Source organism: Cibotium barometz, chromosome 7 (assembly GCF_041138505.1).
Source record: "Cibotium barometz isolate CiBa-2024 chromosome 7, ASM4113850v1, whole genome shotgun sequence".
NCBI lineage: Eukaryota > Viridiplantae > Streptophyta > Polypodiopsida > Cyatheales > Cibotiaceae > Cibotium > Cibotium barometz.
The window spans coordinates 20617820-20637930 of record NC_141052.1 but is presented as its reverse complement, the minus strand read 5'-3'; the positions used below and the strand labels follow the sequence as shown (position 1 = coordinate 20637930).

The following is a 20111-nucleotide window of genomic DNA, read 5'->3' as shown; positions in this document are numbered from 1 at the left end:
CTCTAAAATTCTCTCCAGATTGAAGAAATTGGAGTTTCTCTTTTTCTTCAATCTCCATTGGTGGCTCCATCAACATACCAAACTAATTGATTGGTTGGGGGCCTTTACTGTGATCAAAGAATCAAGCAATTTATAAGGTAAAGGGTGAATTTTGATCTTTTTCTATAATTTCTCAATGTTTCTCTCTTCTCAACCCCTCTCAAGCTTGAGAAGCTTATTTGGAATGGCTTTTTAATGCTATTGAAGTTAATTTGACGAATGGTAGTAAGGAAATACATAAATTTTCATTTATGCTTAATTTTAATGGTTTTTATGTAATTTCTCTCTCTCACTCAAAGAATGGTCATTCCCATGACCTATTCTCAATCCAAATGAAGCTTCTCATGAAGCTTTTTCCTAATCCAAGAATAAATTCTATGCTTGTTTAATTGGAGGCCAAATTAATGACTTTTTTATGCTTTTAAATTAGTTCTTTCATAAAAATTTATGATTAAATCTATAATGGGTTAATGATCCAATTAGGGATCATTCTAATCAAATCCATAATGTTTAAGTTCATTCTTTTAGAATAAATAATAGCAGCGGAGCTATGGCGAAATTTCTGTAAAAATTACACATAAAATATTTTCATTCAAAGTATGAAAAGAGAACTTCCTACCATATTCTAGGAATTATCATCCTAGATAAACTGATTGATTCTCATTGTAATCATAGAAATATTGATTTTTAGATTTATGCATAATTCATGAATTTTTAGATAAATTTATTTATCTATGAGAAATGATTAAATGTTAAAAGAGGAATTCCCATTACATTTGGAATTCCATGATTGGATGGGAAAAAGAGAATTTTCTATCATATTGAAATTATGAAATAATTCATTTAATTTTAAAAATAAATTTTTAGATAAATTTATTTATCTATGAGAAATACTTAAATGTTAAAAGAGGAATTCCCATTACATTTGGACTTCCATCATTGGATGGAAAAAAGAGAATTTCTTATCATATTGGAATTATGGGATAATTCATTTAATTTCAAAAATAAATTTTCAGATAAATTTACTTATCGATGAGAAATAATTAAATGTTAAAAGAGAAATTCCCATTACATTTGGAATTCCATCAATGGATGGGAAAAAGAGAATTTCCTATCATATTAGAATTATGGGATAACTCATTTAATTTCAAAAATAAATTTTTAGATAAATTTATTGATCTATGAGAAATAATTAAATATTAAAAGAGAAATTTCCATTACATTTAAAATTCTATCATTAGATGAAAAAAAGAGAATTTCTTATCATATTGGAATTATGGGATAATTCATTTAATTTTAAAAATAAATTTTTTAGATAAATTTATTTATCTATGAGAACTAATTAAATGTTAAAAGAGGAATTCCTATTGCATTTGAAATTCCATCATTTAGATGGACAAGAGAAATTTCTAGCATATTGAAATAATGGATATTTTAAATAAATTTATTTTATAAGAAATATTTGATGAAAAAAGAGGAATTCGCATGGTAATAGGAATCCTAGAAATTAAATGAGAAGAAGATGAATTATTTTAGTATAAATTTGATTTATGATTATTTTACCATAACAGAAAATATGGGTAGAATTGATCTCTACAAATCCCATGAATTCTTTTATTCAAAAGAAGAATATTGAATATAATTCAATTGAGGAATTGAGAAGGAATACGGAACTAGTTGTCAGAAAAAGAATCTTTAATTAGGTCAAGCGATTGGCTGAAATTTAGAAAAAATCTTATTATCGGTATCAATCTAGAAAAAGCTATTAAATAGTAATAGCATGTGACTGGATGTGATAAGAAGAAAATAGGATGTGATAAGATGTGTATGGGCTGTGATAGAATGACAATGGATGTGTGTATGGAATGCGATAGGATGTGAATGAATGTGATAAGATGAAAATAAGATGTGATAAGATGTGATGTAATGGAAATAAATGTAAATGTGAATAATGAGATGAGAAAAGGGTTGAGAGGATATGTGAAAGGGTGAGATGGAAAGTACACGGATGTGAATACGGATGTATATATGAAAGAAGGGATATGCATGTGTATGTGGATGTATAGATGTGGATATGGATGTGGATGTATGAATGTGGATGTGGATGTGGATGTGGATGTATGAATGTGGATGTGAAAGTGGATGTATGGATGTGGATGTGGATGTGGATGTATGAATATGGATGTGAAAATGGATGTATGGATGTAGATGTGGATGTGGATGTATGGATGTGGATGTGGATGTGGATGTATGAATGTAGATGTGGATGTTGATGTGTGGATGTGGATGTGGATGTGGATGTGGATGTATGAATGTGGATGTGGATATGGATGTGGATGTGGATGTGGATGTCGATGTATGAATATGGATGTGAAAATGGATGTATGGATGTAGATGTGGATGTGGATGTATGGATGTGGATGTGGATGTGGATGTGGATGTATGAATGTGGATGTGAAAATGGATGTAGATATGGATGCAGATGTATGAATGTAGATGTGAAAACGGATGTATGGATGTGGATGTGGATGTGGATGTGGATGTGGATGTATGAATGTAGATGTGGATGTGGATGTATGGATGTGGATGTATGGATGTAGATGTGGATATGGATGTATGGATATGTATGTGGATGTGGATGTATGAATGTAGATGTGGATGTGGATGTGGATGTATGGATGTGGATGTGAATGTGGATGTATGAATGTGGATGTGAATATGGATGTATGGATGTGGATATATGAATATGGATGTGAAAATGGATGTATGGATGTAGATGTGGATGTGGATGTGTGGATGTGGATGTAAATGTAGATGTATGAATGTGGATGTGGAAATGGATGTATGGATGTAGATATGGATGCGGATGTATGAATGTAGATGTGAAAATGGATGTATGGATGTAGATATAGATGCGGATGTATGAATATAGATGTGAAAATGAATGTATGGATGTGGATGTATGAATGTATATGTGGATGTGGATGTATGGATGTGTGCATGTATGAATGTGGATGTGAAAATGGATGTATGCATGTGGTTGTGAAAATGAATGTATGGATGTAGATGTGGATGTGGATGTAGATGTGGATTTATCTGATGATAAGTTCTATATAAGGGATCTTTATGCCAGGATTCTGTTGGGTTGACCAGAATATAAGGAACCCTAGAATCAATTGGATCTTAAGGGAAAGAGTTGTCCTCTAGTTTGCGAGATGAGGACATCTCGCGTTTTTTAGGTGGGGTAGGATGTAAGATTCCTCCCTCCAGCTTTTTGAGGTGTGCAAGTGTAAGAACCTCCCCTTCTGATCTTATAATTATTCCCCTCTCTGAAATAAAAGAAAGATTTTGTTTTACCGTGTTTTGATCTAGAGAGAGAAAATATCTAGAGAGAGGTAGTCTAAAATTGAGATATTTTTGGATATAAAAATTCTCCTAGTGTCTAAAATGGGTTCCCCTAAAACAGAAATTCATAAAGAACTTTCCAATGTGCAATTGTAATTAATTGGAAATAGGTATAAAGGACCTTAGCCTAAGGTCTAGATTTTTTAAAAAAAATAGATTATGGTCCAATTAAGGTTCCTATGGGCCAATAGGATCAATTCATGTGGGGAGGAGATAAATCCAATTTGTAAGAGAAGATACCCAAAAATGAGTGAATGCCCACATAAGATGAAGAGTTGACTATGTGTACAAGGTTTATTAGTAAAAGACTAAGTATTACAAAAAAAAAAAGATTTTGGGTAAAATGATTCCATTTTGACACATGTGTAAGGAAGGGGAGTCCCTTCAAGGAGATGCCTACTTCACACGCTTGAATGAGTTTTAAACTCAAAAATATTGTGATATTTTTATCTCCCCTCTCTCTTGGATCAAACCAAATCAAAAGGGAACCAAACTAGGTCCAAATCTTGTCCAAATTCAACCAAACTGAACCTGAAAAATTCTAGAAATTAGTTGGACTTGGCTAGAGGCCTCCCTCACCTATAAATAGATCCTTAGCCTTTGTGAAAAAATAGGAGAACTATACTATGCTAGTATTATGCTGAAATAATGATAATTTTTCTAATCTCTAAAATTCTCTCCAGATTGAAGAAATTGGAGCTTCCCTCTTTCTTCAATCTCCATTGGTGGCTCCATCAACATACCAAACTAATTGATTGGTTGGGAACCTTTAGCGTGATCAAAGAATCAAGCAATTTATAAGGTAAATGGTGAATTTTGATCTTTTTCTATAATTTCTCAATGTTTCTCTCTTCTCAACCCCTCTCAAGCTTGAGAAGCTTAATTGGAATGGCTTTTTAATGCTATTGAAGTTAATTTGACGAATGGTAGTAAGGAAATACATAAATTTTTATTTATGCTTAATTTTAATGGTTTTTATGTAATTTCTCTCTCTCACTCAAAGAATGGTATGTAATTTCTCTCTCTCACTCAAAGAATGGTCATTCCCATGACCTATTCTTAATCCAAATGAAGCTTCTCATGAAGCTTTTTTCTAATCCAAGAATAATTTCTATGCTTGTTTAATTGGAGGCCAAATTAATAGCTTTTAAGTTAGTTATTTCATAAAAATTTATGATTCAATCCATAATGGGTTAATGATCCAATTAGGGATCATTCTAATCATATCCATAATGTTAAAGTTCATTCTTTTAGAATAAATTGAGATTTATCAATAATAGCAGTGAAGCTATAGCGAAATTTCTGTAAAAATTACACATAAAATATTTTCATTCAAAGTATGAAAAAAGAGAACTTCCTACCATATTCTAGGAATTATCATCCTAGATAAACTGATTGATTCTCATTGTAATCATAGAAATATTGATTTTTAAGTTTATGTATAATTAATGAATTTTTAGATAAATTTATTTATCTATGAGAAATAATTAAATATTAAAAGAGAAATTTCCATTACATTTAGAATGCCATGATTGGATGGGAAAAGATAATTTTCTATCATATTGGAATTATGGGATAATTCATTTAATTTTAAAAATAATTTTTTAGATAAATTTATTTATCTATGAGAAATAATTGAATGTTAAAAGAGAAATTCCCATTACATTTACAATTCCATCATTAGATGGGAAAAAGAGATTTTTCTATCATATTGAAATTATGAGATAATTTATTTAATTTTAAAAATAAATTTTTAGATAAATTTATTTATCTAAGAGAAATTATTAAATGTTAAAAGAGAAATTTCCATTACATTTGGAATTCCATCATTGGATAGGAAAAAGAAAATTTCCTATCATATTGGAATTATGGGATAATTTATTTAATTTTAAAAATAAATTTTTAGATAAATTTATTTATCTATGAGAAATAATTAAATGTTAAAAGAGGAATTCCTATTGCATTTGGTATTCCATCATTTAGATGGACAAGAGAAATTTCTAGCATATTGAAATAATGGATATTTTAAATAAATTTTATTTATAAGAAATATTTGATGAAAAAAGAGAAATTCGCATGGTAATAGGGATCCTAGAAATTAAATGGGAAGAAGATGAATTTTTTTTAGTATAAATTTGATTTATGATTATTTTACCATAAGAGAAAATATGGGTAAAATTGATCTCTACAAATCCCATGAATTCTTTTATTCAAAAGAAGAATATTGAATATAATTCAATTGAGGAATTGAGAAGGAATATGGAACTAGTTGTCAGAAAAAGAATCTTTAATTAGATCAAGCAATTGGCTGAAATTTAGAAAAAGTCCTATTATCAGTATCAATCTAGAAAAAGCTATTAAATGGTAATAGCATGTGACTGGATGTGATAAGAAGAAAATAGGATGTGATAAGATGTGTATGGACTATGATAGGATGAGAATGGATGTGTGTATGGGATGCGATAGGATGTGAATGAATGCGATAAGATGAAAATAGGATGTGATAAGATGTGGTGTAATGGAAATAAATATAAATGTGAAAAAAAAGATGAGAAAAGGGTTGAGAGGATATGTGAAAGGGTGAGATGGGAAGTACACGGATATGAATACGGATGTATATATGAAAGAAGGGATATGCATGTGTATCTGGATGTATAGATGTGGATATGGATGTGGATGTATGAATGTGGATGTGGATGTGGATGTATGAATGTGGATGTGGATATAGATGTATGAATGTGGATGTGGATATGGATGTATGGATGTGGATGTATGAATGTGGATGTGGATGTATGAATATGGATGTGAAAATGGATGTAGATGTGGATGTGGATGTGGATGTGGATGTATGGATGTGGATGTGGATGTGGATGTATGAATCTAGATGTGGATGTGGATGTGGATGTGGATGTGGATGTATGTAGATGTATGGATGTGGATGTGGATGTATGAATGTGGATGTGGATATGGATATGAATCTGGATGTGAAAATAGATGTATGGATGTAGATGTGGATGTGGATGTATGGATGTGGATGTGGATGTGGATGTGGATGTATGAATGTGGATGTGAATGTAAATGTGAATAATGAGATGAGAAAAGGGTTGAGAGGATATGTGAAAGGATGAGATGGGAAGTACACGGATGTGAATACGGATGTATATATGAAAGAAGGGATATACATGTGTATGTGGATATGGATGTGGATGTATGAATGTGGATGTGGATGTGGATGTGGATGTGGATGTATAGATGTGGATGTGGATGTGGATGTGGATGTGGATATGGATGTATAGATGTGGATGTGGATGTGGATGTGGATGTGGATGTATGAATATGGATGTGAAAATGGATGTATGGATGTGGATGTGGATGTGGATGTGGATGTGGATGTGGATGTATGAATGTAGATGTGGATGTGGATGTGGATGTATGGATGTGGATGTGGATGTAAAAATGTGGATGTGGATATGGATGTATGGATGTGGATATGGATGTATAGATGTGGATGTGAAAATGGATGTATGGATGTAGATGTGGATGTGGATGTGGATGTATGAATGTGGATGTGAAAATGGATGTATGGATGTAGATATGGATGCGGATGTATGAATGTAGATATGAAAATGGATGTATGGATGTGGATGTGGATGTATGAATGTAGATGTGGATGTGGATGTGGATGTGGATATATGAATGTAGATGTGGATGTGGATGTATGGATGTGGATGTGGATGTATGAATGTGGATGTGGATATGAATATATGGATGTGGATGTGGATGTGGATGTATGAATGTGGATGTGGATGTATGAATGTGGATGTGGATATGAATATATGGATGTGGATGTGGATGTATGAATATGGATGTAAAAATGGATGTATGGATGTAGATGGGATGTGGATGTGGATGTGGATGTATGAATGTGGATGTGAAAATGGATGTATGGATGTAGATATGGATGCGGATGTATGAATGTAGATGTGAAAATAGATGTATGGATGTGGATGTATGAATGTAGATGTGGATGTGGATGTATGGATGTGGATGTGGATGTATGGATGTATGGATGTGCATGTGCATGTGCATGTATGAATGTGGATGTGAAAATGGATGTATGGATGTGGATGTGGATGTATGAATGTGGATGTAAAAATGGATATATGGATGTAGATGTGGATGTGGATGTATGGATGTAGATGTGGATGTGGATGTATGAATGTGGATGTGGATGTGGATGTGGATGTGGAAATGTGGATGTGAAAATGGATGTATGGATGTAGATATGGATACGGATGTATGAATGTAGATGTGGAAATGGATGTGTGGATGTGGATGTGGATGTGGATGTATGAATATGGATGTGGATGTATGAATGTGGATATGGATGTGGATGTATGAATGCGGATGTGGATGTATGAATGTGAATGCGGATATGGATGTGGATGTATGAATGTGAATGCGGATGTGGATGTATGAATGTGAATGCGGATGTGGATGTGGATGTATAGATGTGGATGTATGAATGTGAATGCGGATGTGGATGTGGATGTGGATGTATAGATGTGGATATGGATGTGGATGCACGAATATGGAGGTGTAGGTGGAATAATGAATGCGAATGTGTATGTGAAAGGATGTGACGTCGATATGAGTGAATGGATGAGATGTGATGGCATGTGAATCAGGACATGAATGATATGGGATGTGAATGAATGATATGGGATGTGAATGAATGATATGTGATGTGAATGAATCTGATGTGATGAGATGGAAAATGATGTGATTGGGTACACATATGAATTGAATGTGGAATAAGTAATGTGGACTCACGAGGGATAATGTGGAAAGATGAGAGTTCATTATAGAAACTGTATTTGTGACCTGTTTGTAAATATGTCAAGAATGTTGGGAAAGCATTTTGATCGTCTTGTGAATGTCGTGGAGACCTAACTGATTAAGTTACAACAGCTGACGGAGAGTCAACGGAGGACGTCTCGCGTAGCAAGATCGGCCGAGGTCTTGACCAGCCTCGGTTCGATTTAAATGGTAAGCTTCTGGTATGGTGGATGAGGGACCAAGGAAGCGGCCTATGAGTGAAGCGCTAGGTGACCTGCGAAGGATCCTAGAGGGTGCTGACCATACGGTGCTTGGGGTCGGCTCTGGGTCGCTGAAGATACCCACATGTGCGTCGTGGAAGATATTGGAACAAGGGGTAAGAGTTGTTTTCTGAAACCGGGCATGGATCTGGTTGACTGACCTTGCTGGTCCTCAACAACGGCGGATGAGTCCATGGCTTTTTTTATATGGATGGTGCATTGTGTCATAAGTAGACTCCTTAGGATGCTAACTCCTAGACGTGGCTCAAACCTACCTAATGAGTTGTTGTAAGTTGAATGTGAAGTTTTTAATAGAATATGGAACTTTCAATGCACCTAGCCATCTATTTTGTATCCAAGTTAGACCTTTTTCGAGTTCAAAAGAGGAGTTTTCTCTGACCTATCATGTTCACATACTTGTTGTATATGAAATTTTGTAGCCGTGAGATTAAAAAAAATCCGTAAATCATGTGTTACTAACTCAAAGAGTGGAGTATCACACATTATAGAAAGTGTTTTGGGAGATGGTTCAAAGGCAATGTAAATAAAGGAAACCACAACAAATGACATGGTTTGTTGCAACAAAGTCACCAACATTGAAATAAAAACAAGGCTAACTTTGTGTGAACAAATAGAAATGACGAGCTAGAGAACAACAATCATGGTTTTCATACCATGCATGATTCATAGATTCAATAATAAAAAGAGCCTTAATAACATGGAGAACGTGATATAGGAGATCTCAATCATGAGGACACCTTCAAAGTTTTACTCCTCCTTGAAATCCAAAACCTTTATTTTATATCTCAATTCAAAACTCGTGAATGCTAAGTCCAATTTATTCACGTGCTAGAACCTTGATTTCTTTTTTGAATTTACAAATATAAGTCTCTTGCTTCAATGAATATATACTACTTATGAAACATAATCATAAACAAATATTATTATATTGTTTGTATATAGATATTTATAAACACATTTGTAAATACTTTTAAATAAATTGATGGATTTATATGTATCTACTTTATATTAATCTGCCATAACAAATAATCTACTTTAATTATTATTATAGCTATATAATATGATTTTCATGAAAACTAATTAGCAAATCTATAACTAATTCTTAATAAATTAAAGCTATAAATATGTATCTAGACAAATATACAAATTCATTAATAAATAATTATACTTCTCTATGAAAATATATATTTTTATACATTTCATAAAGACTTTCATTTTTATGTACATATCTTTATAGATTTAAATAAAATAGTATCCTTTACATTTCATAAATACTTTAATTGTCATACTACTTTGGACATATATAATATTGTCACCGTCATTTTATTATTATTTATTTTAATTAACTTCACGTACCCCCTAGTCATCTTCTACACCAAATCAAAGATAGCTTGGAAGCTCTTCACAACTTGACAGGCGGGCGATCAACTCTTAACTCTTGACTCAATAAGAAGCGTAGGAAAGTGATCGACTCTTAACTTGCAACTTGGTAGGCATGTGCTAAACTCTTAACTCCTCTCGACTCAACTTGGTAGGCATGTCATTTGGGAGATACAACGGATGTCCTCATTAATGTCCATTGCGACCCTTCTAGTAGTGGGGTACAAGGTACACTTTCTTGGCGATTTGTGTTTTTTATTAAGCGTACATATGACATTCATTGTCTCTTGGTAGCCATAAGAGGGTTCTTCAATCATTTCTCAAATGGGAAAATCATGGCTTCAATATTTTGAGGACTTATTAGTTCATTAAAAGTAAGAGGTTGTTATAGCTTCTCAAATTTAAAATGCTTTTATCAACATAATTTAATTGAGACTAACTTTTCAATTTGTACAAACCTAATTACTTTCACTACCATAATGAAATATTTTTATTAACATAATAAAATGCTTTTATCAACATAATGAAGTACTTTTACTAACCTAATGTCTTTAAGATAATACAAACATAATGAAATTAAGCACTTTATATATTTGTAGTGACATAAAAGCACACTAACCCTATTACTCAAAAAATTGATAATTATGAACTCTTTTATATGACCTTGTATGCCATGGATTTATGTTAATTAATAGGTCTTCATGGTTCCCAATGCAAAGAAGAAACTACAAAGATAAAAAGGTGTTGGTGAAAGTTCAAAACCACAACTGCGTGAAAGCAAGTGAGTGGAAAAATCTCTCCATTGTTTCTTGTGTAGGAAATGAAGGGACTCAAGAGTATGTTATGACACTATATAATCTCTAAGTGTAGGGTTCTTGATGTCCCAAAATTCCATTATGTAGATTGTTTCCATTTTCTAAGATGGGAGGGCTTAGAGAAAATGCCCTTGCATTGAAGACGAATCTAAAGAATGAAGGATATGATATGGACTTGAAAAGGGAGTCTTTATTGTGTGTTTATTTAAATTATGGGTGGTGATGTGGGCATAATAGTCTTCTTGGTTATTATAGAAGCTATACTCTCTTTCCCTTGAGAAGGGTGCAAGCATGAGCCCCATTTAAAATGTAGCTATGTTTCTCTGATTTATGTGTGGTGGTGGACATAATAGTCTTATTGGTATGTTAGAAGGATCAACACTCTTTCCCTTGAAGAAGGTTGCAAGCATGAGTGGCCCCAAGCCAACCAACAATAGTATAGCTACTACCTGTTATATGCACATTATGTGTGCATATACTAGGAGGCTAACCCACATTAGGCTTGCGAGCATGGGAGCATGGGTTAGGACTAACCTTAAGGGTTAAGGGGTCAGGCATCCAAGGGTCACACATGGGAAATGGAGAGTCAAGAGTCACTTGAGAGCCCTCCTATATAATAGGGGCATGGGGCACACTCAAGGGAGGCTTGGAGGCTTAGACTATGGTGTCTTGTGTAGAGGATCATAACTACTCACCTAGCATACACACTATAGCATACACACTATGGTGTCTTGTGTAGAGGATCATAACTACTCACCTAGCATACACACTATAGCTACATACTATTGGATTGGAGTTATACCTCTTGATGGTATGGGAAATCAAGGTAAAGGTATGACGTATTTAATTATATTTCATGTGTGTATCCCTTGGGCTCGGTCGGGTGGATGAGTTTATGCATGATTTATGCATGTCTATGCATAATAATTATCTAGAGAGATCTTAGGGTTTTAACAATGGTATCAGAGCAATCTCTAGTTAATTGTTGTTATTTTTCTTTTTTATTGTATTTTTTGGTTTTTTTAGTAAATTTTAATATTTACTAATAAAAATGTTATTTTGTTGATTTGTGTTGATGATTTGCATGTGGATCGTTGATATGGCAATTGGAACACATGTTACTACTATTCAATGGACGAATCAACGTTGCGAGGGAATTCAGTGAGTTTAATGCTATTTTTTGTGGTTTAAAATAAGCATTAATGAAAATTTTTACAAAAATACCACATATTTTATTGTGGATATTTTTGGTAGAATGGAAGACCCTAAGAAATTAAGCACAAGCCCTAAGAATTAAGCTAAGATACCTGTCTAGAGTCATTTATCTTCTTTCTTAGGATTTATACCCACTACAACAAGCATCCCAAAGGGATCTCTTTGTGTGGAAAGCCAAGGAACATGAAGCCTTTTTGCAAGGTAAGGAAATTTTGAGCACACTACTAGTTGTTATGCCCCCAGACTGGACTAAGGAATTCTTTATAGATCCTAGTGTAGGAGAAGATGCCATAGGTGCAGTACTGTTGTTGGTTGTAGCAAGGAAGAGAGCATTCTTATAAGGCTGGTATATTTTGTGAGCAGCAGAACAAAGACAATTAGAGAAAGGAATTATTTTAGCGCACAACTGGTAATGGTATCTGTGGTGTTTGCCTTAATAAAATTCAGGTCTTACTCACTTCCTAAGCCTTTCACTATACTGACACATTACTCTTTACTTCCCCATTTGATTCAATATGACCTTCCATCAAAGAGATTTTCTAAATGGCTGGTTGAGTTGTAAGAGTTCCAATTCACTTACATAGTGGAGTGAAAAGATGTAGGGGAGAACAAAGCTTGATCTCTTTCAAGCACACACAGACTCACACAAACCCTAGAAGAGAACACACAAGGTGAGAGGTTAAAAATTCTTCTTCTTCACACAACAAAAGAGGTCTACAAAGAAGATAAAGTGACTAACACACATAATAGAGTATATACAAGTGGTCCATAATGTGAACACGCTAAGTGGAACGGGTAGATTGGATTAGTCGGTGTAGTCGAGCTGTAGGTGTCGGTGCCAGCTACCGAACCCGCCAGTGATATAAATGTCGAACAGTCATGCAAGCACCTCGTCAGAGTGTCAGCTTATGTTGAGCTTGACATCTCAACACTCCCCCTCAAGCTCAACTCTAGCTCATGAACTCCAAGCATATCTTGAAATTTGCAGAGCTTCTCATCTCTCCCAAGACCTTCGTGAGAAGAGGTTAGTGACCTAATCCTATGTGCTGACGTAGGCTAAGTCGATGTCGCCTTCCAAGACTCTCTCCCTGATGAAGTGGTAATGTACCTCAATGTGTTTTGTCCGTGCATGGAGAACTGGGTTCCTGGCCAGCTGTATACTGCTAAGATTGTCACAACATATAACAACCTTTCTCTCCACATGCAACCCTAAATCAACATGTAGCTTGCCTAACTAAGCTACCTCACACACGCTGCCACCGTAGATCCTTTATGCTAGACAAGGCAACAATGGGCTGATTCTTGCTGCTCCATGTCATAGCAGCACTCCCCAATGAAAAATCCCCAATGAAAACATAAATCCACTGGTAGATCTCTTGTCTGAGATGCTACCTGCCCAATCTCCATGCCATACTTGGACAACATGTCCCAAAAATACTCTCTGTGGTGATGAGACAGAGCCAAATACCCTCAGGTGTGCGAATGACCTCAATTCCCAAATACTCTCTGTGGTGACAGAGCCAAATACCCTCAGGTGTGCGAATGACCTCAATTCCCAAAAAGTAGCGCAAATCTCCCAAATCCTTCATCGCAAACTTCTTTTTCAGAAGACTTTTCACATACTCAATCTCTTCCAAGTTGTCACCCCCAACAATAAGATCATCTACATAAATGATGATGATAACAATACCCTTATCACTCTTGTTCACATACAAAGAGTGATCTGCATCTGCCATATGAAAACCAATAGTGACAAGATACTCAACAATATTTTCATGCCATGCTTGTGAAGCTTGCTTCAGCCCATACAAGGCCTTACAAAGCTTACATACATACTCTGGGTGGTGACTTGTATCCTCAAAACCTCGGGGCTGATCCATATACACCTCTTCTTGTTGCTACAAGTCACCATGCAAGAACACATTTTTTTACTCTGGGTAATCTATATCCTCAAAACCTGGTGGCTGATCCATATACACCTCTTCTTGCAAGTCACCATACAAGAACATATTTTTTACATTCATTTGATGTAAAAACTAGCCTGTAGCTGTAGCCACCGTAATCACAACTCTCACAGTTTCCATCGTTACAACCACAGGGAAAAATGTCTCCTCATAATCAATCCTATGTGTCTGCACATATCCTTTGGCTACCAATCTAGCCTTGTACCTGCTTATGCTACCATCACTATTATGTTTCACCTTATACACCCACTTACAGCCAATAGCTTTCTTGCCTTAAGGAAACGGCACCAAATCCCAAGTCTCATTTATATACAACACATTTCAAATAGCCTCATCAAAACATGTGGGTTCTACAACCTGCACAACTTTCGCCATATAAGCATAGTGATGTGCCACATAACCATCATAAGTCAACCTCTGCATAGGGTTTTTGACTCTTCCAGATCTTTGTAACTTTGCATTCATGGCTTCCATAGCCTTCTTCACACCAGGTGTCCTCATTTCTAGAATCCCAAGCTCCTCATCAAGGCTCATCTCTAAGCCACTAGACTCTCCACCATCAACAAGAGAATGCCCTGCAAAAATATCTGGCATACCAAGGGGCTCAACCCTTTTCTCTTTACCTTTATGTGATGTGCCAACTACATTTCCAAGACTGGTATTATGATGCAGCCTGCCACTCCATGGTCTATCAACAGAACCACTAGATGAGGATTCTCCTAGTCCACTTAATGACTGTAGTTGCTGACTTGCATTCTGTGCAGCCACATTTCCACTTACATCAGCCCCAACAGCATCTTTTTCAGCAACATGCCAGCGACTCATCTCATCAAATACAACGTCCTTGCTTACCCTCACATGTAGCAAGATTATAGCATCTATATCTCTTTTGATCAAGGGAATATTCAGTAAATACACATTTTTTAGCCTTTGGATCTAGCTTAGTACGCAACTCATCTGGCATATGCATATATGCTATACATCCAAAAACTTTCAAGTGAGACAAGTCAAGTTTCTTATCAGTAAACTTCTCCTCTGACGTTACATCATGTATGGCTGAAGTAGGAGTAGGAGTCCTATTCATTATATAAATTATTGTAGACACAGCCTGAGTCCAATAGTTATGCAGCATATTCTTCTCTGCTATATCAATGCTCGTGCTATCTCTGCAATGTGCCTATTTTTTCGCTCAGCAAATCCATTTTGTTACGGAGTGTATCTACATGTAAATTGTCTCTGAATGCCATTCTTTTGCAAGAATTCAGAGAACTCATTGGAGAAGTATTCTCCCTCTCCATCTGACCTTAGGCACTTCACATGCTTCTTGTTTATTTTTCAACCACCATCACTCTGAAATTTTAAAAATGAGTGAACACTTCACTCTTCTCCTTCATAAATTACACCCACACTTTCCTGGTGTGGTCATCAATAAATGTTATGTAGTACTTGCAGCCACCCATAGACATAGGCTTTGCAAGATCCCATACATCTGAATGCACAACATCTAGTACATTCCTGCTCACATTTCTCTCATATGAAAATACATGCTTTGTTTTCTTTCCAAATTGACATGCCTCACATACTTTCTGCATACCTTCAACTTTAAACTTAGGCAACCCTCTCACAATTTCTTTAGTCTGCAGCATGGACTTCATTTTTTGCACATTTACATGCCTAATTCTCTTATACCAAACTTCTGTATCTGCAATAACTCCTGAACCATTTGCAAACATTGCAGTACTCACTTCAAGCATATTTACATTCAATGTAAACATTATTCCCAATCTATTTCCTTTTAAAATCAACCTACACTTATCCTTAAAGTCTTCTACATATCATCCATGAGGGTTAAACCAGACCTGCAAACCATGCTCAATCATCTGGCCAACAGAAAGTAGATTCTTTGTAATGTTCGGAATATGAAGTACATCGACAAGGTACTTCACCTTACCATCCTGCATAAACAATGGCACATCTCTAACATGGACAATCCGATGAGCAGTGCCATGCCTTGTTTCAACAAAACCTAGTCTTTCAAGACTCTTTATTTTCTTAAACCACTCACATGACTTGTCATGTGGTTCGAAGCACCTAAATCAACATACCATACATCATATTTATATGCTGCTACATCATTTTCAAACACATCATTAACCATATATTGCATAACAAACAACCTCTCATTATCCTCATACCATACATCATATTTATATGCCTGCTACATCATTTTCAAACACATCATTAACCATATATTGCATAACAAACAACCTCTCATTATCCTCATTATTTTTGCAGGAGGATGCATAGTTGTTTTGATGTACTTTTTTATTTCACATGTCACTCAGCTTCTTATAGCAATATGCCTACACATGTCTAGGCTTACCACAAACGAAACAACCTTGTGTATCATTATGCTACCTTTGCCAATTACCACAACCTCTTTGACTCCCCTTGCCTCTAAACTAGCCTATTCCACCTGTGAGTTGTTGTTGTGAATCCTGGGATTGTTACTACTGCGATAACCATACTTTTGATTACCTGTTTAGCCACCACCTTGGCCACGTCCACAACCTCTACCTCTTCCTCTACCTAAACTTGTGTAGAAGGCCTGCTGCTCTGAACTATTTTTGTTTTGTGAGAGACTCTTGATCTTCACCCAAAGTCTTCTCTTGAATGATCAACATTGATAACACCAAATCTGTGAAGTTGGGAATGCTCTCCCGAGTCTGAATAGACATTTTGAACGCCTTGTATTGTGGCTCGAGCCCACGTAGACACACACTTTTCACCTTATCATCATCATAACACCAATTGATGCAAGGGATTCCACAATGCCCTTTATCTTCAAGGCATAATCATTTACATACATTTTTCTTCTCGACAGTATGAAGTTCATTCTTTAATTGAATCTTTCGTACCTTAGTCTTAGTTTCATACTTCTTCACCAAGGTGTCCCATGCCTCCTTAGGTGACTTGGCATCCTATATATGCCCAATCATAGTGTCCTCTATGCTGATAAAAAGCTAATACATAACTTTCCTTGCTCCTTGATTTCAATCTTTGAATTCTTTTACATATGCAGTAGTTGGATTAATCTCCGGTATCTCTGGTGCCTCCTCATGTTCACCTTCATCAATGTAGTCCCAGTAACCTTTTTCCATCAAGAAGTTGGTCAATCTAAACCTCCAAGCATGGAAGTTATTCTTGTCAAGCTTCTCTGCAATAATCTGGTTTATTCCATCATTTAATATCTTATCTACAACACAAACTTACTAAAAACAACACTCTTGTTTGACCTGCACAAACTGCTGTATTCTCTATAGGCGGTACTATAGTGCACCAAAACTGTCACAACCAAGGACCTCAATTTGTATACATACACCTAATGAAAACTTTGAGACCTATTTGCAGTACACAGTGTCTACAAAACCAAACGACCTTCATGCAGTTCCAAAAATAGAGTTTTGCAGAGAATCGAAACTTATCCCCGCGCAATAATCGTGAACGCTTGGCGGACTGAAAAACAGAGGTCCAAATGCGCCCGAAATGCATTTTGACCCAAAAATTTAAGTCCAATATATAGTACAGTTGCCCCCTGTAGCTCTCCTCCCACGAAGAAAGCTCCTTAATCAGAGTTCGTTTTTCGGTGCCTCCCGAACTCCTCTTGAAGAGCTCCCGACAAGGGTGTAGTAGCCAACACAAAGGGGGAAGAGTAGATGAAGCTCTTACCCTTGTACCGGTTCATGTGCTTCTCTTGCTTGCCGCTCAACCCTTAGCATAAACCACACTCGGATACCATGAAAAGATGCAGGGAAGAAGAGATCTTGAGCTCTTGCAAGCACACACACACTCACACAAACCCTAGAAGAGAATACACAAGGTGAGACTAAAAATTCATCTTCTTCTTCACACAACAAAAGATATCTACAAAGAAGATAAAGTGACTAACACACATAATAGATTATATACAAGTAGTCTATAATGTGAACACACTAAGTGGAGTGGGTAGATGTGGACTAGTCGGTGTAGTCCAGCTAAAGAATCTCTGGCAAAGATATGTCGATACCAACTACCAAACCTGCCAGTGATATAAATGTCGAACGGTCATGTAAGTGCCAAGTGAGTGTCAGCTCATGTTGAGTTTGACATCTCAACAACAAGGAGTATAGTACAAGGACTACATTAGCAAATATTTTGACATACAAACAAAATGCTTTGCTATTAAGGGAAGAGATAGTTGATGAAGAAGACGGTACCCAGGTGAAAAGACCCTAAAGGAGATATGTTTAATGCTTTTACCATGGATTTTGATGGATCCTTTAAGAGAAGCTTAGGGGTTGCCAGTGGAGGAATTATTTTGTTAAATCCAAGAGGTACATTAGTATATTAAGAAGGTATTAAGTTGCAAGTGTATACTAGCAATGAAGCTGGGTATGCCACTTTAGAATATGGACTCCAACAGTACCTTAAGAGAAGAATTAGCACATTTATCATCAAGGGATACAATTTATGGGTCATTAGACAACTTCACAATGTTTGAAAGTCCAAGAATCCCAAGTTCAAGGAATGGTGCTTCCAAATCAGAAGGATGCTGCAGAAATTTCAAGAGGCCCAGATTCAACATGTGAAGAGGAAACAAAACCAGGCTACAGATACATTAGACAGAGGGAGTTTAGGCAAAGATTTGGATGCATACACACTACTGCATAACTAGCCATTTAACTCACACTTGGTCCCACATGAAGATTTCAATATTGTATTATGAACGCTTTCAAATATCTCACTTTATTTCATTGTATTGAGTTCGTATGCATGCTTTTAATCTCTTAATTTCTAGCTAAATATCTCTCTAATATAGTGACATAATTTTGACACTTGGTAATGCCTAGTGAGACGTCCTTTAGTGTCATTTGTAAATGCTTGATTACTATGATGAAAATATATTGAAAATGATTGTGTCTTAAAGGTCTTAAATTTATTAGTTTATTTAAAATAACAGTTACTCTAATACTAAATAAAAAATTTTAAGGTATTAGGTGCCTTGCAATATGTATGTGATTATTAAGGGATGTGTCATAAATAAGAACCTTAATAGTTTTAAAAAAACTTTCTCGATAATTTATTCTTTTTAGGAGAGTATAACTTATTACACTTCTCTCTCAAGGTTTAGTAGCTAAGATTTTTTCCCTTTTCTCTTTCTCTTATGGCTATTGGAAATAAATAAAGTTTTATTTTACATGGATTTGCATCATCATTACACATATTTTTTTTAAAAAGATAAAAATATCTTATCACCAAAACTCATCTTACTTGTTGGAAGAAATACATAATTAGGAAAAAGATGTATGTAACACTATAAACAAACATGAGTCTTTGCAATAGAAGTGTACTTTGAAATTTTTACTTATTCTCATACACGTCGACACATACTTCTAAATTTACATTGTAAAATATGCAAGATTTTGTATGTAGCTATGCTTCATCAAAAAAATCCTTTAAGACTTAGTGCTTATACAAGTTGGCACATACTTCAAGATTTATATTAAAAGATATGTATGATCGTTCGGTATGTACCTATGTTTCATGACAAAACTACTTTAATACCAGAAGTAGTGCTTAGACATGTTGACATAGTTCAAAATGTATATTAGAGAATATATATAATTGGTATGTAGCTATTCTTAATTATGAAACTACTTTAAGAGTACCACCATACATAATTTGTAAGCTTATTAGCTAAATCTAAAATATATATTCAATGAAACGAACAAAAATTTTCTTACTCAAAATAAAACCAAGTGTGATTTTCTATATTTGCTAAAAGCCACTATTATTTACATGAATATTTAAAATAATAAAAATCCTTAAGACAAATAAGACTTTCACATGGTAGTATAACATTCTAAGCCAAACCATAAATCCTAACATGAGTTTTTAATATCTTGCCTATGGTGCAAAAAAATTAAGTGTCAAACATCAAACTACATATTAAACAAAATCAAATCAAAATTAAACATCAATTGGTTGTGGTAGTTCATTTCTTTTTTAAAATTCTTTTTTCTCGTTTGTGGAGGAATTTTCCATGCCTACTGGATAAGGATAGCTTTCAAGGTTCCTTATGAGGAGGAGGCATGATCTCTTTAGATGTTTCTTGGAACTTCTTGTTGCTTTTC

At 35.1% G+C, this 20111-nt stretch overlaps 1 protein-coding gene across 10 annotated transcripts in view; it reads right to left on the bottom strand.

Annotated features, from left to right (window-relative positions):
• LOC147636774 (uncharacterized) overlaps positions 1-20111 on the bottom strand; it is an 80611-nt gene that overhangs the window by 48274 nt on the left and 12226 nt on the right. Inside the window, exon 3 of one of the 10 annotated variants that reach the window (XM_086800307.1) lies at positions 15877-15893. The exons of 6 other annotated variants lie outside the window; for them this stretch is intronic. The gene's annotated coding sequence lies outside the window, so the exon portion shown is untranslated. Of the gene's footprint in view, positions 1-15876; positions 15894-16013; positions 16030-17149; positions 17166-17999; positions 18017-20111 lie in introns of those variants that run through there. 3 more of the 10 variants (XM_086800305.1, XM_086800304.1, XM_086800311.1) reach the window with 3 other exon arrangements.